General features: G+C 35.7%; 1 pseudogene; it reads left to right on the top strand.

The window, feature by feature from the left end:
• The first annotated feature begins 7,028 nt into the window (after window positions 1-7,028).
• Window positions 7,029-18,199, top strand: LOC113458246 (annotated as a pseudogene).
• The last annotated feature ends 7,386 nt before the right edge of the window (window positions 18,200-25,585 follow it).

The raw sequence follows: 25,585 nt of genomic DNA, 5'->3' as shown, positions 1-25,585 counted from the left end.
ATAAGGACTGAAAGATTTGCTGATCTATGACAAAAATAATGTCATCCAAAATTATTTCAATGCTATGTTTATTTATGAAATAACTGTAGAAGGTTTCTTGTGAGGAGCTGGGCGGGATGAAAAGCAGGCTTACTTGCCTCCTCACTACAAATGGCTCCCAGACGTGGATAACTGCATCCACAGAAAGCCTGAGAAAACTTGGGAAAGAATAGAGTAAAGCATGTTTTCTTTTTATTTATTTATTTATTTATTTATTTATTAAAGATTTCTGTCTCTTCCCTGCCACTGCCTCCCATTTCCCTCCCCCTCCTCCAATTAAGTTCCCCCCTCAGCCCGAAAACCAATCAGGGTTCCCTGTCCTGTGGGAAGTCCAAGGAACCCCCACCTCCATCCAGGTCTAGCAAGTTGAGCATCCAAACTGCCTAGGCTCCCACAAACCAGTGCGTGCAGTAGGATCAGAAACCCATTGCCATTGTTCTTGAGTTCTCAGTAGTCCTCATTGTCCGCTATGTTCAGAGAGGCCAGTTTTATCCCAGGCTTTTCCAGACCCAGGCCAGCTGGCCTTGGTGAGTTCCCAGTAGAACATCCCCATTGTCTCAGTGTGTGGGTCCACCCCTCATGGTCCTGAGTTCCTTGCTCGTGCTCTCTCTCCTTCTGCTCCTGATTTGGACCTTGAGATTTCTGTCCGGTGCTCCAGTGTGAGTCTCTGTCTCTGTCTCCTTTCATCGCCTGATGAAGGTTAATATTCAGGAGGATGCCTATATGTTTTTCTTTGGGTTCTCCTTATTTAGCTTCTCTAGGACCACTAATTATAGGCTCAGTGTCCTTTGTTTATGGCTAGAAACCAAATATGAGTGAGTACATCTGATCTCCAAAATATATAAAGATCTCAAGAAACTAGACCGTAAAAGGCTAATCAACCCAATTATAAAGTGGGGCATTGAGCTGAACAGAGAATTCTCAACAGAAGACGTTCAAATGGCCAAAAGACACTTAAGGTCATGCTCAACTTCCTTAGCGATCAGGGAAATCCAAATCAAGACAACTTTAAGATACCATCTTACACCTGTCAGAATGGCTAAAATAAAAATCACCAATGATAGCCTTTGCTGGAGAGGGTGTGGAGAAAGGGGTACACTCATCCATTGCTGGTGGGAATGCAAACTTGTGCAACCACTTTGGAAAGCAGTGTGGCGGTTTCTCAGGAAATTCGGGATCAACTTACCCCTGGACCCAGCAGTACCACTCTTGGGAATATCCCCAAGAGAAGCCTTATAATACAACAAAAGTATATGCTCAACTATGTTCATAGCAGCATTGTTTGTAATAGCCAGAACCTGGAAACAACCTAGATGCCCTTCAATGGAAGAATGGATGAAGAAAATATGGAATATATACATATTAGAGTACTACTCAGCAGTAAAAAACAAGGACTTCTTGAATTTTGCATACAAATGGATGGAAATAGAAAACACTATCCTGAGTGAGGTAAGCCAGACACAAAAAGAGGAACACAGCATGTTTTCTTGGTAGCAGCAATTTCTCAGGTCTGCTCTGCTTGCTAGAGGCAAGCAAACGATCTCATCTAAGAAAAGCTTCCTGACTCAGCTTTAGCTGCAAAGCTTGTAGCCCTTTTAAGAGGTCCTGCCACGAAACACTTAAATAGTGTTGATGAAAAGCTGAACACATACTTTTCGGTTTTCAGCGGTAGAAGGAAAAAAGCTATGCCGTTTTAAAATGCTGGCTTTCTGGACTGTCCTGCCAGGGCAGACGCTGACTCTTTCAGGCAGGCAGTCCAACTGAGTATGGTCTGTGAGCAGAATGCTGCATCTTGCTTCCTGGCAGGGACCTTGAAACACTGTAGAGTTGTGGCAATGAACACGGCTCTGTCCAGTACCTCAGCCACAAGGCTAGAATTGCAGAAAGCTAAGAAATGGGCTAGATTCAGCCACCAAAGCCACGGCTTTAATCCTACCCTAATTGTTTAGTAAATTAAAGGCTCATGTGATCAGAAAAAGAGAGAGATATACAGTATAGATAGATTCAAAGATGAAGAAAACCTCTAAATGGTTTATAGTGTGTTTAAAAACATAGGCAGGCTTGAAAAAAAATTTAAAGTTCTTAAAGTAAAGAAAAAGAGAGAGTAGTTGGGTATGGTGGTACACACCTTTAATCCCAACACTTGGGAAACAGAGGTAAATTCACCTCTGAGACTTCAAGGGGCAGAGGTAGATTGACCTCTGTGACTTCAAGGTGTGGTAGGACACACCTTTAATCCCAATGTCTGGGAGGCAGAGACTGACAGATATCTGTGAGTTCACAGACAGCCTGGTTTACAGAGTTAGTCCAGGACAAAGATATACAGATGATCCTCCTCCATCACCAAGTAAATACGTATTGTTGACATGATCATGACTATATCAAGGACGTCAATGCCTCAACGTCTTTTGCTTTCCTCAATGACTTGGCTTTCCCCAAGTCTAAGGCCAGATGATGGTGAATAGTTGAACCTCAGTAAAAACCAATGTGTGCAGGAGATATTAAAGGCAGCTTCCTGGTCCTGGATATTAACATTATATACATAAACATCAACTTGAGGTTCCACCTCTAGATGACTCTGGCCTGAGATTGTTCTCCTACAGAGACTTCCTACTGAGTTTAGCTAACCTGCTTCCTTCTCATTTGTGGCATACATAATAAATGAACTGAGTTTCTGAGTCTCTGCTACTGTGTCTCTATGACATATAAGTAGAAATAGCCCACCAAATGGCAAATTTTTGGATGTGTGTCTGCTGTTTTATTGTAACCCATTGCCCCAGTTAGAATAATCCCAAAGCTGTGAAGGTTGAGCAGATGTTTGTCTATGACTCATGACCATAGGATCTTAGCCACAGAATCCTATTCTCTATGCGTGCCAGCTATAGGTTTCATCTCATCCTGAGATCCAATTCTTTCTTAAAAAGTGGTGATAACTTTCATAGTATTCCATTACCACTATCATACCAGCAGGTGTATCTTTGATAAGACATATATTTTCCCCACTCTACACGCTGATATCTTCTCCTCCTAGATGTGGCATTGCATTTTACCCCATCCCAGGATAGCAATACCCCTAGTTCAATGACTTCCAGCTTCTCCACAATAGTGTTTCTTGTTTATTGTTTAGTCTACTTGTATATAAGTCATTTAATTTCCTAACAAATACCCTATATGAAATCAGTTATCACTCTATATAAGATTTCTAATAAAAACCTTTTTCAGTGAAGTATAGTTTCAATTATCTGGTTTTAACTAGGAAAATGATACAGACTTGTTTGTGAGGAAAGGTTCATGCTATGAAATGAACATAGTCAGCTCTAGAAAGACCTCACATGCAGCTTCAGTGCTTAATTCCTGGAAATGTGAGAAATGCACTATTGCTATAAATAAACTCCCTAATGCTTACAAAAGAAAAATTAAAGCAACACTAGGGGAAATGAAAAAAGGGCTACATAAATAGTTTCTTTGCAAATGAGAACAAAAACCTATGAGGGGGAAAAGGATAAAAAAAATATAATGAATGTTAGTGGAGTCTCCAGACATTTTCCATTGGTAGTATTTTAAATAGATTGAAATTTTCTGTCAAAAAAACAAATTTTAAAAACCCAGCCTAGAACATATAAAGATAAATAAATGACTTACGTGTCAGTGAAGAGGATAGTCACATAAAATGAATGAATCAAAATGACCTCTAGGGTGATTACAGTGGTGATGATGTGCTATGGCTCCACAAGTTAATATTTTTTAAAAAATGCTTTAGCATTGGTATCTGTCTAGAATTTCTAAATTTGGGACAGTGACAGGCTGTATTAAAAATTTAAAATAGACATTTGACTATTTTTATACATATCAAATTGGTTAGAATTGTTAGGATAATTTCCCTTGGAGGAGAAATATAAAGTCTTTGTTGAGGATTTTCATTGAATCCTCTGCTTTGTAAGATTATTTTTGTCATTATATTTTGTTGTTATATTCTATTTGTAGTATAGCTATTCGTAATTATCTCATATGCTACCAGCTAGAACTTTTAAAAAGAGCCACATATTAAAATTCTATACCATCTAATAGGATTGCTTCAAGGTTTGTTTTGTCTGACACATATTCTTTAATATGTATGTGTGTGTGTGATCATGAGAGGGGGGAAGAAAGTGAAAGAGAAATAACCACAACTTCCATTTTTATTAAAGATGGAATAATGGAACATAATCTATTTTTAGTTCTTTTATTCATTTTGTCAGGCTTTTAAGAGCAGAGAAAGAAAAACATGCATTTTTCTCTGCCGATTTAAGCATTGCTGATTGCCTTTTAAAGCTAGAAATTTATGGCTGAATTTATAGGACTCTGTATTCAGCCAAAAAGACAGATTTGTGCAGCTTAGCTGAATCATAGACATTATATAATAAAAAGTGTAAAATTATTTGGACTTTTAAGTTAATATGAATTAGTGGGAGTTCTTATGCTTATTTATTTGTTAATTAGATAATGTTCTGAAACATTTAAATAATTATTAAACACATATATGTGTGTGTGTCCACATGTGCATGTGTGTGAGTGTGTAGGACCGTAAAAGCTGGCTGGAAAGGGAAGTGTAATACCTTTGTCTTTCAGTAGTAAACTTGGCTTAGAAGCACTTAGAACCATCAATGTCTTTTTATGACAGATACAAAACTACCACAATGTGCAGGATATTTAGGATATTTTTTCAGGTTGGAGTGTGATAGTGTGCAAGTGACATTAACAACGACAAACTTGCTTCAATTAGATAGTGTTAATTAGTGCTTCTTACTTAATTATCAACATCTGGTCTGTTTTTCACCTGTTTTTCTTTTGCTGATAATTTCAACCTCCATTTAGGTGAAGTCAGCAAGTAAGCTTCGACATAGGAAAAGCAAGTAAGATACCATATCTGGTGCTTAAGTTTAATATAAAATTTAACTGATAATTAATGAACAGAGTCCAAGAAAAGAGAATAAGTAGTATCAGGAAACATAACAAGTACATAATTCTTTATTAAATAGCAGGCTCAAGGTTCCAGGAGTATGAACAAAGGTCTGAACATTGTACCTACAGATCCATCCATCTTCAATGCAGAGATTAATATAACTTACCTGATTGGATATAACCATACAACAGTTCTGAGAAAAGCAAATACATTAATGTAGTTTTCTAGTTACTTAAAAACTTAGGGATGCACCCCCCAAGGTGTTATCCATGTTTCAATAGATTGTCCTATACTCACAAACATACCAGAAACACTATAATGACTCAGTTGGTTTTTAAAAAGAACACATGCTTTGAGGTGGGGTGGGATGAAGTGTTCAGGGGATAGAGGAGGATTCTGAGGGGAAAATATGGGGAATTGATTTGATCAAAACACATTATATACATGTATGAAATTATCAAGCAATGATAAAAAAAACTTTAAAATTAGACATTCTATTTATGGAAAAGAATTAATTTGAAATATAATCTTGTTTAAATGATTATTGTTCGGAAAGTGTTGTGATATGTACAGTAACTTTCATCCCAGTTAGTGGAAGATAAGCATGTTCTAGACATTGAATAACAATCATTGCTTCTGAGTCATTCTGTAGAGTAATTTAGAGCTATCCATACATATGGAAGTAATAGAAAGTACTCTAGAAGGACAATTGTACTAATTTCACCAACTCCAGTAATTCTTCCCCTATATTTTACACTCTGTGTAGATGCTTGCATGACATTCTTATATGAATGAAATTTTCCTTCAATTTGAAGAATTATCTGTTTGATAAATAGGAGACAAAAATTACAGTGTCATAACAGCTAACACATGTGACATGGTGCATGCATTTTCTAAAACAGAACTATATTACTAACTCTTCTACTCTCAATACATTATTTTACCTAACATAACACCCTAAAGAAATAAAGAGATGCCCCTTCAATCACAAAATTTTGGCATACTGGGGCCAGAATAAGTGACTCTTTTTTTAGGCGCCTTTGTCAATTATTTATGATCCTTAGAGGAAGAAAACTAATGATTTACATACAAAAGCCAACTGTACTTTTTCTGTGTTGAAAGAAGTGAGGTGATAATGATCTTTACCCATCAGGACAAAGTGTGTGTCCCAACCATTGGTTAGAAAACAGTCCATGCTGACTAAAATAACTCTGAAATTGTGAGGAACATGGCACCCTAATTCACAGTTATATTTTGGGCTTTGATTTTTGTTTGTTTGTTTAACAATCAAAGTACTCATGGCAGCAGATTCACAGATGATGTATTGATTTTGAAACTTAGTTCCCAACACAATAGTGACCCTATCTCACTGGCATTAGGTTTTATTTCCTTCTTCACTCTCATTGATTTGCTTTCCTGCTTTTTTTTCCACATTTGGGATAATTTTGATCTTCGAATCTTATAAAGAAGTTAACTTAGCATTATACAATTTCATCAAGCAATTTAAACACTTGTTCAAAAGAATGATAAATGACTGGCAATTTGAGCTTTAACACATGCACCAGCTAGACTGGTTTTGCAAAAAGAAAAATGCAATCACAAGACTGATGCCCGGTCCACTAGGGACAGTGTTGTCCTTTGGCAGGTGGTCCAAACTGGGATGGTATAAAAAAGCAGACTGACTGGGTATAGGGGTACAGGTATTTAATACCAGAAAAGAGACAAGTGAATCTCAGTGAGTTGGAGATCAGCCTCATGTACATAGAGAAGTCAGGTAGTCTTACACGGCTTCATTGAGATGCCTCATCTCAAACAAGCAAAGAAAGTAGGCTGAGGAAGCCATGGGAAACTTCATAGTCTCTGCTTCAATTCCTGCCTCTTGGTTCTGCTTTAAATTCTTGCTCTGATTTCTCCCAGGGATGGACTGTGCCCTGAGAGATGTAAGCTGAAATAAACACTTTCTTCCCCCAGTTGCTTTAGTCATGGTGTTTTATGATCACAACAAAAACTCTAGGATATGTTCCATAAGAATAGTAGAATTGGCATCATGAATCACCTGGACAGTAGGGCACACCTCAGAAAAGGAGATATACCTGAAAGACATGCTGGTGAGAGGGAAGATGTTTACAAAAATTTCCTGTTAATCCTTTTTGTTGTTTTTTTTTCTAAATTCTTACTCAAAAGCAGAACCTTCTCTATTCCCCATTTCTATGAGCTTTTGCTTCTATGTCTAGGACCTATATATGTTTTCCCTTACACTGGACACCACTCTGAAGGGAAGAACTGACAAATGTAAAAAGTGAGAAAAATAATAGAAAACTATTCATGAATTCAACTAAAATTAGAGACACTGAAGAAGGAAGTGACACCTGAGTCCATTAAATGGCTAATAAACAAAACAAGAGAAGCAAGTGATAGCTTCTCAAAGAATATTCCGTAACTATTTTAAAATGTCAAGACAACTAGTTAAGGTAATAAGGTATACCTTCAATAGTTGTTATAAAGTTGAGCAATGAAAAAAAAATATAATTCAAAATCGCAATTCAAGATGAAGCAAGTAAAAACAGATTTTAATGAACAATCACACCCTGCTTGTTATGGAATCAGAGTAATATTAAGACACAGAATTATATGTCACTGGTACTCCTCCCACCAAAGTATGCATATATAAGTGAAGTAAGAAAATGAAATTTAATCTCTCAACATTCTCAAAAGCAAACTTTTAAACTAAAAAACAGTAGAACGGCATTGCTGAAGTCCTGAAAGAAATCAATGTGAATCAAGGTTTTTATTCGTGGTCAAAAGCCTGTTACTATAAATGCCACAAAGAGGAAGATGAAACACTTCCAGAAATCTCATGTCCATGAACCTTCCTGAAAACTACCTCAGAGAGAATTTCATAAAGCTATGACTTCTATAGTAGCTGCATATATGTATTTAATGCCTGAAAGATGGTGGCAAAGGAAAAATTCAATTCTTACATTATAGGCTCTGATGTTGCACAATTATCACAGCAATTTGAAAACAGGAAAGTTTGCAGTAAACGAGAATAAAATATACTTGCTAATTGAGTCATTGGCATTGGGAGTGAACGATATTTAAATAGATTAACAAAGAGCTTGACAATTAAAAACATTTAAATTTAAAAACCCTAAAACCATACTATGATTAATAAGAAGAAAAAAGATGCTACTTATTGACAGTAATATTGAAAGAAGACTTTCAAAACAATGTTTTGGTTAAAGTATTATAGAAAAATATTAGTACAAAAATAAACATCACAAAAAGATTCTTCTTCCCAAGTAACAGAAGAAATGCAGGGACAAAGGAACAAAGCAAACAGTAAAAATGTGGATGGTATTCACTTATAAAATACATTCTTTTTGTAAGATTAAGAACAAATGTACTAATTGTATCAATTCATATTAGCGGACTTAGCTAACATGGTAAAAAGAAATGTCCAGATGGGTTAAGAAAGCAAAATTTAACATTATTCTATATGCAAAAGATGTATCTAAAGTGAACTGAAAAGGGTAAAAGATGAAAGAATGAACAAAAATATACTAAGCAAGGGCAAGTAAGAAGAAATCAGGGGCCAGGATTTTGATCTCAAACAAGGTTAAATTCAGGCCAGAATTAAACAATATAAAGTAGGACACTCTGTGATGCAAACGACTACAATTCACAGTGAAGCTATTAGTATCTATTCACCAAATGCCAGTGGCAACTTTTATAGAGCAGAAACCATGAGATGAAAGACAGATACTAAATCCAGGAAAGCATACCACGTTTGTCTCAGATCTAGATAAAACAATGTTAGCAATAATGTTAGCAAGGACAGAGAAAATATGAAAATTAATAGAGTCTATAAGAACATAGTTAGCATTTCCCTTGAAACTATACCTTGTTTTCAATAAACATTAACATGTATGAACATTGATGCCATATGTTAATAGGCTGCCAAAATTTAAGACATAGAAAGACAAATCTTTCATCAGTACTAAAATATAAAAAAATCAAATCCTCCATTAGTACTACAAATTTTTAAAAAAATCACCATTTTCATCAGTTAGATTTCATTTTGTAAGTTCTTAAATCAAATGGATATGTCTTTAAAACTCTCCAAATTCATAATAAATAATAATAGTGAAATTGACTCATTAAAAAATAACAATGTCCTAAAAGAGATGAGTTTGTGCTTGGAAAACCTGTCAAACAAAGGTATTCTTACAAGAAATAGCTTTCCATGATAAGCACAATTCAAAGGGTTTCACAAAACCACTAAGCCAGTACTTCAGAAGAACTTGAAGGAATCCTATGAACTGGAGATAAGGATAGATTCATCCAAGATGATAGGAAATAAACTTTGCTGGCATGTGAAACAATCACATTAAGATTAGGCAAACATCAAACATGACAAAGACAACAAAATAACAAGAATTAAAATAAATCTTTCAATAATAACCCCGAATTCTGTCTCAATTTCTCAATAAAAAGACACAGACTAGCAGATTAAACTAAAAGCTAAAACAATAAGATACAACCCCAAGGACACATTTTTTGTTGCATACAAGAAAAAACATCTCATTTATGAATACAAACACGACCATAGGGTAAAAGTCTGGGAGGAGTTTATGTAAACTGGTAAAAATTTACAGCAAACAGGCATAGCTATTCTAATTTCTGGAAAAATAAATCCTAAACTGAAATTAGTCAGAAGTGATTAAAATAAAAAGACCACTGCATTTTAATGAACAATTCGCCAAGTGAATATTATAATTCTAAACACATATACAAATTTTAAAATACACATTCTATGTGTATAAAGACACAATGCATAATAGTGGGTTATTTCATATCGATACATAGATCACTCACATTAAGAAACACAATAAGGAAACATCAGAATCTATTGACATTATGTACAAAATGGGATTAATAGATATCTACAGACTAATTCATCTAAATACTGCAGAATATTTCTTAGCAGCATGTATAATATATAAGGTGCTTTGTTATATTCAGTCTACTCTCTGGACTCCTCCAAAATCTAACCCCATTTTCCTACCCACCTAACTTTGTATCTTTATTAACTTCACAGCCTTCAAGCACAATTTCTTCTGCCCCTTTATTTTTGAATGTATGACTGTCCAGTGGAGTACAGCTGATTTACCAGGGGCTACAATTTAAAGGAAAACTGATTCTCTCTCTCTCTCCCAGTGACTTTCAATTGTCAATCACTCCTCAACTGGGAAATGAGACTTTCTGTCAATCCTCCCACTCCATGTTGAGATAACACATAGTATGCACAGGCTGTCACAACCACTGTGAATTCATATTGCAGATGCCCTGTTGTGTTCAGGAGACTGTTTCCTTGTAGTCATCCAGTGCCACTGTCTCTTAACTCTTTCTGCTTTCTCTATTCAGTGATCCATAAGCCTTGGCATGAGGGTGAGTGAAATAGGTGCCTGTTGAAGGAGCTGTGAGCTGCGTTCCTGCCCTGAAATAACAACACACAAATTGTATTCATTTAAACACTGCTTGGCCCATTTCTATTAATGTGTGTAGTACCACGAGGTGGTGGCTTATCTTGCCTAACCCATATTTAGTAATCTGTGTAGCACCAGTCTTACCGGGAAAGATTCAGCATGTCTGACCTGGCGGCTTGCTTCATCACATCTGCCTCCGAGAGGAGCTGCATGGCATCTGCCTCACTTCCTCTTCCTCCCAGCATTCTGTTCTGTTTACTCCACCCACCTATGTTCTAACCTATCAGGCTAAGCAGTTTCTTTATTAACCAATGACCTTCCCCTATCAGATGCCTTATTTTAGATTGAGAATTCCAGTTCTATTTTCTGAACCTTGACTAGTTGTATGTCTGTGTTAATCACCACCTACTGCAAATAGAAACTTCTCTAATGAGGGTTGAAAATGATTAGTCTTTGTATAAAACAATAAATAACTAGGAGTCAAACTATGTCCCTTCAGTGAATAATAGTTGTATGCTCTCCCCTAGGGCCCATGCTTTGTCTAGTCACAAATTCTTGGCCTAATAATGGTGTCAGATATGGGCTTCATCTTGTGAAGAGTAGTTAAATCCAAAGAAAATATAGTTGGTTATTTCAATGATGTTCATGTCATTAGTGTACCAGTTGACATTTCTTCCCAGGCCCATCACTGTTATAGTTCAAAGGGTTTAGAGCTGGGAAAGATGGGGAATACTTTACTCCTCTGGGGGTGTTCATAGTACCTGCCTGCACTCTGAAAGATAGCCATAGTGTGTAGATTAGTACCACCTTGATGTGCCCATGGTCTGATTCAAGCATGTGATGTCTTTTCTTACCATCATGATCTGTAGGGTAAACAAAAGCATTGGCAACAGGCTGTAATAGATGGAGAGTCTAAGAATTTTATAAGCCAAAAGCTCCAAAAGAGGTAATCCATTCCTTGAATTATGCTCTTATTTATTAGCTCCTGGTGTCTAGTAAAGACATTGTCATCTCATTATAGGATAATTCCATTTTAACTATGTGTTTGTGTGTGTGTGTGTGTGTATACGCATGTGTGTGCATGCTTGTGTGCATGAGAAAGACATGAATATAGTACGTTGTTGGAGGCTGTTTGTTCATTTCCCAGCCACCAAGACTCCCGAAATAATCACACAGAAACTATATTATTTGAAGTACTGTTTGGCCAATAGCTTAAGTGTATTTCTAGCTAGCTTTTTTTTTATCCTAAATTAACCCATTTCCATTAGTCTGTGCATTGCCATGAGGTTGTGGCCTACTGGCAAAGTTTTGGCAGGCTCCAGCAGAGGTGTCTGTCTCCTGTGGTGGCTACATGGCTTCTCTTTGACTCGGCTTACTCTCTCTATATATATATATTTTTTTTAATGCTGGCTATGTTCTGTTAAGCTACTGGTTGAAACAACTCTATTCATTAACCATTAAAAGCAACACATATACAGAAGGACTTCCCACATCGTTTCCCCTTTTCTGTTTAAATAAAAAGGTTTTAAATTTTAACATAGTAAAATTACATATAACAAAACAAATATCAAGCAAGAATTACAGTTACAGCATTTATATCTACTTTACCTTTTATCATAACTAAGGAAAACTATAATTATAACTATCTATTCTTCAACTTCATCAAAGACTCCAAAAGGATATAATATTACCTAAGTAAGCAGGAAGTGCATTGTAAGTAACCTCCAAAACTCTAGAATTGACAGAGACATCTTACTGCCTGGACAGTCACCCAGAGATTTTCTGTAACATTACAGGCACCCCTCTTCAGCCCTCTGGCCCTTAGTATTCAGAAGACTTTTCCATGAAGCAGGAAATGTCAAAGACAGCTCCATCTATATTGGCAGTTTGTTAGTCACTTTCTTCTGTGTCCTGAACAATGTCTGGCAGAATCTTTCTTGAAGCAAGAACCCTGAAAGACTGTCTCACCTTCTTTAAGCAGCTTTAGCAGTCATTTTCCTGCAGGTACCGCAAGTCTAGTCAAACATTTCAGGCAAGAGCAATTTCTTGCCCATAGGCTAACTAACTCCATGAGAAGCCTGTTCAATGTCCACCCTGTTGAAGTAGATTGGTGCATCCAAAAGATGTGTTTCAAAGTCATGAAAAGTCTTAAATTCTTAAAACATTTTAAATGATATATTTTGTAGGTTTTTGAAAGTATTGACTATTATCTATCTAACTGAAATATATCTCTGTACATTTCAAAAACCTAACTAACATGACTTCAAGATTGCCTATTAGATATTACTATCTATTAACCTGTATTTTGGGGGGAATGATTGGTTTTGGTTTTTTGTGACAGTATTTCTATGTAGCTTTGGAGTCTCTCATAGAACTAGTTCTTGCAGACCAGGCTGGCCTTGAATTCACAGAGATCAACCAAGTACTGGGATTAAAGATGTGCACAACCATCACCCAGCTTAACCTGTATTTTCTAACTATACATTACAATTTTAAATGAGCTGCACAAACGTAATACCTTAGTCAAGAACAAAAATATACATATAACAAAATTGGCCTAAAATTTGTATCAATAGACCAAGATCTACACCAATGCAAAATATTCATATCTATAGCATATCCCTCTTAAATGTAAACAATTTACATTTAAAAAACATTTATAAACAATATTTGGAATTTGGGCATAATTCTCTCTAAACTATCTCCTGCTTTTTGTTGGGCAAAGTATTTTGAGGACTGTTCATAGCGTGATGTAGGTGGGTCTTCTGTCAATGTGTTAATTTTGTTGGTTAATAAAGAAACTGTCTTTGCCTTTGATAGGTCAGAAAATTAGATAGGTGGAGCAGACAGAACAGAATGCTGGGAAGAAGGGAAGTGAGACACAGACACTGTAGCTCTCCTCTCCAAGATGGACGCATGTTAAGAATCTTCCCGGTAAGACACCACCTTGTGGTGCTATGCAGATTATTAGAAATGGGTTAATCAAGATGTGAGAGAATTAGCCAATAAGAAACTAGAGCTAATGGGCCAAGCAGTATTTAAAAGAATATAGTTTCCGTGTTATTATTTCAGGTGTAAAGCTAGCAGTGCGGGAGCTGGGCGGGAACACAGCCTGCCTGCTCCTTCAACATTAGCGACCTTTCAGGAGGGATCTTGGTCCATTAAACCATATTAGTCTGAAAGGAATTCACAGGTTCTCATCCTCTGTAGAAATCTCTTTTCCAAAGCAACAAATCCTTATACCCAAATTTTGAAATAACGATACCTTTAAAATATATAGGTTGGTTTAGCTTAGCAGCCCATACAATTAAATGTCTATCTGTACTTAGCTCCTTCACAATTAAAAAATTCAAAGAAAGCACAATAGTATATATACTCTAGACTCTCTATGTATATTCCATTTTTATGTAGCTTATTTTTTTCTTTATTCTTTAATCTATGACTGTCTGTACTCTGTCTCTTTAAAGACTTTGTTTTATTTTTTTAAACTATTTATTTCTATTTATAACTGTCTATACTCTTTTTCTTCTCCCTCCAAAGCCTACACGATCCATTTAGAGGTCTTTTTTATCTGAATATATCTTTACTGCATATTTGTAATCCATTTCTGACAAGGACCACTTCTTAAAATGCTAAGCAGCATGGCTAAGACTAAGGTTTTGTGTTTTGGCTCTACCCAGTCCAACATGGTGGATGTCCTTTTACTGCCTCTGAGACTTCCTGGTGGGAGACAAACTTACCACCTCAAATCTGGTAACCAGTTAGCCCATGCTGCCACGGAGTAACTTTTAACATGCTGCCCACAAACCCCATTCAAGTGTGTGGCCTCCTAAAAGAGCCAAAGTTCGTGCTGGCAGCACAGACCAGGAAACCGCCATTTCAAAACTGGGCAATTTTTTTTTTTGCTACCGCTGAATCAGAAAGACCTCTTTTAAAGGAACTGTGGCATGCCACCAGCAAACAGAGCCCATCCAGAAAAAAAAATGCTGCCAAACTTTGTTTTTCTATGTCTAGAATTCCTTTCCAAGCTCTCTCTGGATTTATGTGGATTTTGCTAGCACACCTTGGCATGCCAATCTGTTGAGGGGCCCTAAAGCAGATATAAATGTCACAGCTGTAATTCTTGCTTGATACCTGTTTTGTTATATGCAATTTTACTACGTTAAAGTTAAAATATTTCTTTTTATTTTGACAGAAAAGAGGAGGTGAAATGGGAGGTGATATGGGAGGTGATGTATGCTGTGATTATGTTTTATTGCCATTTGGTTATTAAAGAAGCTGCTTTCAGTTAATGGCTTAACAGGGTAAAGCCAGGCTGAAAGAGATATAGAGAGAGAGTAGGCAGAGTCAGGAAGAAGCCATGTAGCCACCCACAGGAGATAGATGCACTGGAACCTTGCCGATAAGCCACAGGTACATGGGATACACAGAAATGGGTTAGTTTAAGATAGAAGAGTTAGCCAGAAATATGCTTAAGCTATTGGCCAAACAGTATTGCAATTAATATAGATTTTTGTGTGATTATTTCTGGAGTCTGGGCAGCTGGGAAACAACAGTAGCAGGTAGGCTTACATACTATTTTTTAAAGATCTTTAGTATACCTGATCCCTACTATTGCCCTGACCTCTGTATTATTCCAAATGAAACAAATATCTGAAGATTGAAGAATCAAAGTTAACATCCACAAGAGTGAGAAACATATGACTTTTGCCTTCCTAGGTCTGGGTTAACTCACTCAGAATGATTGTTTCCAGTTCCATCTGTTTATTTTTGAATTTTGCATTTTTTATTTTTATAGCTGCATAATATTTTCTGTGCAAATGTATTACATTTTCATTATCCAGCCATCAGTTGTGAGACATTTATATTGTTTCTATTTCCTAGATACTCTGAATGTAAGTAGGAATGAACATGGATGATCAGATACCTCTAGAGTCAGATATGTAATTCTTTGAATACATGCATGGGAATGGAACAGTCAGATCATATGGTAGATATATTTATGACTCTTTGATGCACCTCTACACCAGTGCTACTCAGCCTTCATAATGCTGTAACACTTGGATACAGCACTAATGTTGTGGTGACTCCCAAACAGAATTATTTTGTTGCTACTTCATAATTAATTTTGCTACTGTTATGAATGTAATGTCTCTTTTTTCTGATGGTCTTAACTGACTCCCAAATGGGTTGTGACACCACTTTTCTACACTGATTGCCACAATGGCTGTACCAATTTGTATTCCCACAAGTAGTTTACTCCTACCATAAATGTTCCCTCTTGTCAGTATTTGTGATCAGTGTTTTTTTGTTTTGTTTTATTTTAATCTTACCCATTCAGACTACGGTAATATAAAAATCAGTTTGTATTTCCTTAATGGGAACATTTTTGGATGGGAATGTTCCTGGATCCTTTTCCTTCAATATAAAGTTAAGATTATGCCTTTTGTCAATTTCTGTGATGAATTGCATTTTGATGGGGATTTCTGTTGAATCTATCTATATACTGCTTTTGGCAGTGGCTATTTTCAAAAAATTAATCCTACCAATTGAGCAGTGTCTTTATGTGTTCATTGTGTCTTTTACTTTCATGGTTAAGTTTATTATTTTAAGATATTTTTTTGAGGTTATTGTGAACATTTATAAAATGCATTTTAACATATTTATGAAATTTGAAATAACTTCTTGTGTCATATCTGTTCATAATGTAATGGAGCTAAATGTCAACCAGAGAACCTCTATAACACAAATGAACTGAGAGATTAACCAGCATAATGTTAAATGAGGAATGGGTTACTGAAAAAAGTCAGAAGATAGACCACTGGATGAAGCTGAAAACACATTATATCAGATCTTTTAAAAAACAATGAAAGTAGTTCAAACAGAGTTCAGACCTGCAAACCCACAAGCCTAGAAGCAGACCCACCAGTAATACCTGTTTGTGAGTTGCCTTTGACAGGTAAATCGCTTCTTATCATTAGCCTTCCCTTTCCATCTCCCACAAACACAGGCCTAAATTCATACCCATGGATTGGAAGCCATCTTTACCTGGTCCAATTTAACATCTCATCTCCAGCTTGACCTAGCCTACCTCAGGTCACACAGCTCCTTCACTGACCCAACCTAAGCAAAGCCAGATTACCACATTAGATACATTTCAAAGGAAAAAAATCTATATGCCTGGATCAAATTTATAAAAACAAAAACAGCATGAATTATCAAGACAGCATATGTTCCATCAGACTATTAGGTCTATAGATGCAGTGTCTAGAGGGAACTGCCTGGATGAGCCTAAGACAACCATAAAACTTATCAAAGAATTCAAGAAATTGAAAGAAAACACAAGCAAACACATCATTGAAATCCAAGAGGATAACAATAAATGCTTCAGGGATGTCAAAGAAAATAATGAAATGATGAAGATGACTCAGGATTTGAAAATTAATTCAATAAAATGATAGAAACATTAAAGTGAACATATGCTAAAATGGAAAAGGGGTGGGGAAACTAAATATCCCAACTGGAAAACTCAAGGAAAAACCTTGCAAGCAGAATGAGTCAAGCAGAAGGTGGACTATCAGGACTTAAAGATTCGGTAGAGGACCAATACAAAAGATCTACATCAAAAAGCATAGAAAAACATCAAGTAGTAAAGGTGAGTCACCATCAAAAAGCAAAATCTCCAAATTATCAGCATAGATGAGAAATAAAAATACAAGGTCAATGGCATAGACTAAATCTTTAACAATATCATAAAAGAAATTTTCCCCTAAACTAAGGAAAGACATACCCATATAGATACAAGAAGCACATAGAACTCCAACTAGATAAAATCAGAAAGGAAACACTCCATGGCATATCATAGTTAAAACACAGTTAAGTGTGCAGAAGAAAAAATATTGAAAACTGCAAGAGAAAAAGCACAAATTACATATAAAGGAAAAACTATTTGAATACCATAAAAAACATATTAGCAGAACTAAGAAGATCAACACAAACCCCCAAAATAGTAGGTGATTTTCACTCCCCCACTTTCTCCAATAGATAGGTCACCTGGACAAAAAAAATAGGCAGAGCTTTGTTTAAGGGAACTGTTTAAGATGGAAGGAGGCCAGGTCCTAATGCCACATGGCTGAGGCCTTATTGTGGCCGAACAGGTACTTCTGGACCAGAAGGTGGTGGTTGTGTGCTGAGAGTATGTTACCATTTCCAGCAATATCTACAGAAGTAAGTTAAAATATCTAGCCTTTCTAAAAACAGATGAACACCAGCCTTTCCTAAGGCCCCTACCATTTTTTGCCTAGGCTGCATTTTTTTTTTTTTTTTTTTTTTGGTGCAATGCACAACATGCTGCCCCACAGGACTTAGCTAGGCCAGGCTGCCCTGGACCCTCAAGATGTTTATGGGGCCCATCTACCTTATGATACAAAAAAGCAGATGGCTGCCCTCAAGGCTGTGCAGCTGAATCCTACCGGAAAATCTGCTTACATGGGGCATCTGGCTCATGAGGTGGGTTGGGAAGTATGAGGCAGTGACAGCCACGCTGGAGGGAAAAAGGGCGTAGAAGTCCATGATCTGCTGCTGGAAGAAGTGACAACTCACAATACTGTGAAAACAGACAGAAAAGAGTGTGGAAAAGGAAACCAACAAATTCACCAAGGTCGCCCAAATCAATGGAGTTCAAAAGAATGAGTTCAAAAGCAACTGTGCCTCAAAAAGAATGAAATAAAATAGAGACCTCAGAATTCAATGACATTTTAGGTCAAATGAACATGAAAATGTGTCCACCCAAACCCCAAAGAATACACAGTCTACTCAACAGCCCATCTATGGACGCTTCTTTAAAATGAACCACATGCAGGGGCTGGAGAGATGGCTCAGAGGATAAGAGCACTGGCTGCTCTTCCAGAGGTCCTGAGTTCAATTCCCAGCAACCACATGGTGGCTCACAACCATCTGTAATGAGATCTGGTGCCCTCTTCTGGCGTGCAGGCATACATGGAGGCAGAATGCTGTATACATAATAAATAAATAAATCTTAAAAAAAAATGAACCACATGCAGAGTTATAAAACAAACCTTAACAAATACAGAAAAATAAAACAACCCCATGTACCCTACATGAACTTAATTTTGCAAGTATTTTATGTTGAATTTTGTGTATATCTTCAAAATTGCATCAAAGTGGCAAAATATATGAGGATAACATAGTTTTGTGGGTTTGACAATATATTGCCAAATAACCCAATTAATGCTATAAAAAGTGAATAATTAAGTTGTATAATTTTCAGTGGATGACGTTAGCCTTTTACATTTTACATTTAACTATTAATTTTACAGTGAAAATTATAAATTAAGTATAAACAATATGGCATCAATTCATTAGTATAGCTTTTAATGTGCAGTGGTATTTTTCTTGAAATACTGGGCCTTTTTCTTGAAAATGCCATTGTCTTTATTTCTGCATGTGTATACTTACAGATTTGTGCTCCTGATGATTTATATTCCAATGATTATTAGAGTTGCTGTACTTTAGTTTTATTTATTTTTTGTTTTATTTTATGTATATGAATGAGTATTTTGCCTGCATGTATGTATGTGTGTGCGCCATGAATGTATCTGGTGCCTTGAAGACCAGAAGAGGCAGTAACAGCCCCTGTAACTGAAGATAGAAACATATGTGAGCCACCATGTAGGAGCTAGAAATGTAATCCAGGTCCCCTGCAAGAGCAACAAGTTTTTTAACCACTAAGCCAATCTCTGCATCTCCTAGAGTTATTGTATTGGCACCATTTACTCTTCAATGAAATTCAATTGTTTCTAGGAGACTCATTAATTGGTGTGCCACTCCAAATTACTAAAATCACATGTTTTAGTAATATGTAGAACATAGTTTTCCTCAACAAGATATATTAATATTTCTATTTAAGAATAAGTTTGGAATACAAAAGCAATATGTTAACACTCCCATATCCTAAGAAGGGACACAAGGGAGTTTTATAGTGTGAACTGAGAATTTGGTGAGTAATGCTTAAAGTAATATTTTGATCTACATTGCTCCTATATGAATTGACCTTTCATTTCTTGGCTAGCTAATTTGACTTAAAAATCTGTTGTTAAATTATCTAGCAAAGCATTAGTACTGTCATCATGCCAACCTCCCCGTATGGCATCTGTATTTAATTTCTCTTGCAGATGTAGGAAGCAGAAGACAGTCTCTAAGAAAGGTACCAGTGGCGTTATTGTTTTATGTATCTTAAATGTTTGTGACACTTTCTTTCAAATATGTGTATAATAAACTAGAAAATAGAAAATAAGTAGCAATTGTAGAATGTTATATAGACTTCACAGTAAGAAAATATGACTGTAGCTTTTATTTTCCTTAGCCTTTCCCTCTAATATTGACACCTTAACAAAGATAAGTTATCATTTAAGAAGAACAAGAGCTCTCAGCCTGTGCATTCTGACCTTTTGGGGGTCGACCGACCCTTTCACAGAGTCATACACCAGATACCTTGCACATCAGATATTTACATTATGATTCATAACAGTAGCAAAATTACAATTATGAATTAGCCACAAAAATAATTTTATGGGGCTGTTCTTCCAGAAAAGCTGGATTCAATTCCCAGAACCCACATGGCAACTCACAACTGTCTTGTACTCCAGTTTCACAGGATCTGACACCTTCACACCAATGTGCTTAAAATAAGTTTAAAAATAACAATAATTTTATGGTTGGTGGTCACCACAGCATAAGAAACTGTATTAAAGGGTCACAGCATTAAGAAGGTTGAGAACCACTGCTCTAAACTAACAGGGAATACAATCATGCTTATAATCACGATGTCAAAAATTGTGGCTATATACATAAAACAATTGCACAGTCACACATGAACACACACACACACACACACACACACACACACATTTTTCTTTTAAGTAATGCTAAATGTAATGCCTTTTCAGAGCCCACAATAGGAAATAGATTTACTTCATACTAATCCATGATTTTTTAGCTTGTAGAGCTTAGATTATTTTCTATTCAGGTTTCTTGCCTAGTGCATTAAAAGGAAACAAAATGAAGGACTAATTTTCTCGGCCACAAAGCCTGGCCCTACTCAACCTACTTCAGGTTGTGGATTTGCTGAATAGGAAAGGCATGAGCGGAACTGCGAGCACTATCCTAGGACTATAAAATTCGTAATAGAGTGCAGATTATTTCCTCGAGACAAGTATTCTTATATGTAGGTGTGGTGAAGCTCACATGCATAAAATACCCATATAACAGAGTTGTATAGACCTCAAAATGCACATTTTAAGATGCAGCTTTAATACGCTGCATCTTAAACACTGCGTCTTTGATACTTTTATAAAGTAATTCTCTCTATCATACCCTCTTATTGCATCTAAAACCATTATGTGCCTTGAGCACTTGGTTAATCTTTAGCTTAAATTCCGCATCAGCCAGGTGTCCTCCGAAGGTTCACATAAAAATTGAACCTCGTTTAAGTGTGAAATAATCCTGTTGCTTCTATCTGAGAGTGAATGACCCCGGGATTAGATCAGATAAAACACACTCAAGCTAAAGTGCACAAGGTGGATTATGCAAGAAAAGAGGATTTAGGGAAGAATGGATCCACAACTTTTTGTTAACACAGAGAATGGCGGCTTTTGGAAGCAACATTTGTGGAAACTCAACTGGAGCTTTCGAAGCTCGGCCTTTGTTGTGCATTTCTCTGCAGACATTTGCTTTGTAGTTAGGCATGCTAACTTCGGAAGCCATGCTGGGCTGAGACTCGCGCTCATTTTGCCTAATGAAAGGCTGAGGATGTACTTTTACTCAGACGTTCTTATTCTGTCTCCTTTGAAGTTTATTAAGCTCTCCTGCAAGACCTGAAGTTCATTTGGTTGTTATTATCGTGACCACAAATTAAGTATCTGTCCCCTGGGGAGTGATAAGCCTCACTATAAACCTATACTTACTATAACATTTACTTAATTACTACCGTACTGCTCCTTACTCTTCAGAAACAAAACATAAGACACCTATAAATGTCTATGTCTATTAAGGTACTTCTTGAATTTAATGATGTACTTGTGTGATTATTAATGAACTTTTGTACTTTATGTTACAAGTTTATGTAAAAACACACACATATCTATTAATGTAGAAATAATGAAAGAGAATTGATAGCTATATAGGCAAACACAGGCTAGAGATGACTTAAGCATTATACAATATTTTCCATTAGAATTTTCGTATCATAATTTTATGTACCTTTCTGAGCCAAAGTTTTCCTAGTATCCTAAGGAGTGGTCTTTCACCCCTGGCTTGCCAGGTACCACGCTGAAATGACACAACAAGTTTAGATCAAATATCTATAACATTTCAATCTTTTAAGTGGAGAGGGAAATAGACTTTTTTACTCCATCTGTTGATGCCAGTTTGTAAAACAGCCACTCAGGGAATATCTGCTCATCAAGAAGTCAAAGTCTTTCCCACTCAATTACCTTTACCTAATTAGAATTAACCTGTTACACAGTTATGCATTTTTTATCTAACAAATGTCTAAGTATTTGATATCAGTATTGGATATCAGAGAGCACTCATATATGTTTTTTTAACCATTTTTGATAATACTGGAGTTGAAAGTGATAATAAAGTAGATAATTACAAAAAACAAGCAACAGTTGAAGTCTGTGTATACAAACTACTACTTAACGTAATAGAAATTTTGTAGTGCTAGTGATGGAACCTATGGCCTCATGCATGTTAGGCAATAACTCACCCTCTGAGCTATAGCCTAACCTTTGGATCACTTAAGTTTTGATGGAGACTCTCCTATTACAACTGAAGTCTCAATAAAAGTCTAATAAACACAGATGTTTCAGAATTTTGCTTTGCTGCAATTTGTCACTGTGAAGAAAGATTAAATATTTGCCATTCCAAAAACTATCATACATTCATACATTGGGAGAGAAATTGCTGTATTACACATAGAATAAAATATGATTCAATATTTAATGAAAGATATAAATACTGCAAAATAGTCATCCTGACCATCATAAATATATAACTTCTACCAGGATAATATTTTATTATATATATATTAATTTATGACTTACCTTAAATTCCTTTAGACTCGCTAATTAAATTATTAGAGAATAACTTAAATAATTTGTTCAAAGTTAAATTACTTATTACATACACTATTTCATTAGATAAAGAATGACTAAAATTTTTAAAGAGATATGGAGATCTAAATGTTCATGTATCTACTAGAAGATTTCTAAGTATGAGATATTCATATTACAGAAAGTAAGAAGTTATTGAAAAAATTATTAAAAATACATCTTGCTTCTCAGATACACAGCACACAATTTTTGAGAGATTTGTCATCCATGCATGTTATTTTTCACAGAGAAACAAATGAAATCATGGAGAGGAATGAGAATCGCTAACTATTCTTAGAAACCGACAGGCATCCTTTACAATGAGCCTTAGGACCAGCAAAAAGGCTCAGGAAGTAAAGACACTTGCTACAAAGCTTGGTGGTCTGAGTTTGGGTCCTAGAACACTTATGTGGAAACTGAGAAACATTAGACCGTGTTGATGGCGGTGTCATGGACGTACAGGGCCCTCGAGTCACAGAATTGTTCTTTAATCAGAACAGCAGAATGTCTGCCATCTTTCCTGGAAGTGTGACTGATGCACATGGCATGTGGTGTAGCTTGCTTGGGGGTTTTTATAGGACAGAAAAAGGGGAACATTGGGGATGGAAGAGTCTGTCTGCAGGATGGTTCCTCTGCAGTCTGAAAGTGGTAGGTGCCAGTGGGTTTTTATGTGAATCTCTTTTATCAGAAGCTCCCACAGGTGGTATCAGTCAGCTTTCCTGCCTAGAACTTCCCGATTCACCTAAGACTTTTACCTGGGATTAATCAATCCTTCAGACATAACTTCTGCAAGTTGTCCTATGTGTGTGCTATGGTTCTCTCTCTCTTTCTCTCTCTCACACACATACACACACACACGTACACATTGACATGCATACATTGACACAAAATGAATGGATGAATGAATGAATATTTAAAAGTGTTTAAAACATCTTGTATCAAAGAAGGAAATACTTGGTAATGAACTACACATATCAAAATATAATAACTGTAGATAAATTTACATTACTAATACTTCAGTTGAAAATAAAAACAAAAATCTCAGGTCAATAACTTCAGCCTTTATAAAATAAAATTTAAAAAAATGCTCCCAACGAAAGCACATGAGTTAAAGTAAAATAGATCAAGAAGGAAATCACTGAAGTCTGCAACAGAAAATCAAAAGAGAAAAATCAATATGGCCAGAAGCTGCTTCATTCTAGAATGATCATAACAAATGAAAGAGGATGTAAATTAAATAAATTAAAAGTGTGAAACATTGTTTAAAAATCTAAAATGTCAAAATGATAGCAGAATAATGTGAATAACATTTGACAATAAGACTGACAAGTAAAATGAAAGTACTATGTCTTCATAATATAGTTCTGGATAACCGAGGAATTTAGAACATTTTGTTACTCATTTAATGAGGCTAGTGGTACTTTGAAATTAAAACTAAAAGTCCCTCCCCTAAAAAACTGCCAGTATCCTTCCTGAGTATAAATTAAAATTTTTAAAAGTTTTAGAAAATTAAGTCCAACAATGCACAGAAAGGCTTTCTATTATACGACCTGTTGAGATTTATTCAAGTAATGATAAAACATTTGAAATCCAGTTAATACATTTCACTGTATTAACAGAGAAAAATGGAAGCCATATCATAATTTTAATGGGCACTGAGAATACATTTCATATAAAATCCCCTATAGACTTAAAATGAAGACACAAAAAAAGAGAAATGAAGAGAAAACTCAATCTGGAAGAAAAAATAAAAACTACAGTTAACATCACATTTAATGCTAAAAAAGCTAAATGCTTTTCATCTAACATCAAGAATAAGTTGATGACATAATTTTTACCTTTTTAAAAAATGTTTAAATTAAGTTTAAAGCAAATGATCAAGAAAAATAGACAAATCAATAAAACGTTTTGGATTCAGAAAGAGAAAAGGATTCTGTTTACAGACAATGTGATGATTATCTCTGCAGAAATTTGAACTTAATATATAGTTTAAAAACTACTGAAAATTATCAGTAATTTTTTAAAAAATGAAAATGTGATAAAGATAAGAATTGAATATGAGGCTGAGGATAGTCTCAGAGCACTTACCAACAATGCTCACATCCTTGTGTTCAATCATCAGCACTACCAAAGGACAGTTAATCTTTCCTACACAATAAAAATTGCAGTGAAAAAAATAATATTTTTATAACATAAAATATCTAACACTCAGGAATTAATATTTCAACAACTACAAAATACTGCAAGTATTCCTGAGATGAGATGAAAAAAAAACCTAATGAAGGAAAAGACATACTCTGCTCAGAGATGAGAATATTCAGTTTTAACTAAGATGTTGATTCAAGGGCAGTAGAACGTATTTTCTGCTCTTAAAAAGGATGTAGATTTGGTTGCCAGCACCTACATGGTGCCTCACAAATCATCTTTAGGACAGGGAAACTATACCCTTTACAACTCAACAACATGGCTTTTTAAACAAGACCTGAACACTCTTAACACCAGTTAAGATCCCCATGTATATAGGATAAATCGTGTGAGGCTCCACCCCTAGCTGTTACAGATACTAACAATTGCTGAGAAAGGGAATCACCTGGATGAGCCCCTGAATAAGATTACCCAGTATCCACTGGTCAGCTATAGGAACATGCATGTAGGCAACAATGGTTGAACTCTGCAGAATGTTTTCATACATTTATTCATTTACATACAAATATAATAACAAGAGCTAAGAAAATGGAGGCAGTTGATTTAGGGGGTGGCAAACCTAGGAGGAGTGAGATGGCGCAGAGCTAGAGAGAAATGATATAATTATATTTTAATTAAAGAAACAAGGGGAGAATTCAGAAGGATCATGGCTGAGTTAACTATCTTGGTTATGACACTAGTTCATGGGTACATTCAGGTGATATTTTTAAAATATTAACAATTGAGTATATAGT

This window comes from Microtus ochrogaster, unplaced genomic scaffold (genome assembly GCF_000317375.1).
Source record: "Microtus ochrogaster isolate Prairie Vole_2 unplaced genomic scaffold, MicOch1.0 UNK12, whole genome shotgun sequence".
NCBI classification, from domain to species: Eukaryota; Metazoa; Chordata; class Mammalia; order Rodentia; family Cricetidae; genus Microtus; species Microtus ochrogaster.
This window is presented reverse-complemented; position numbering and strand designations above follow the sequence as displayed.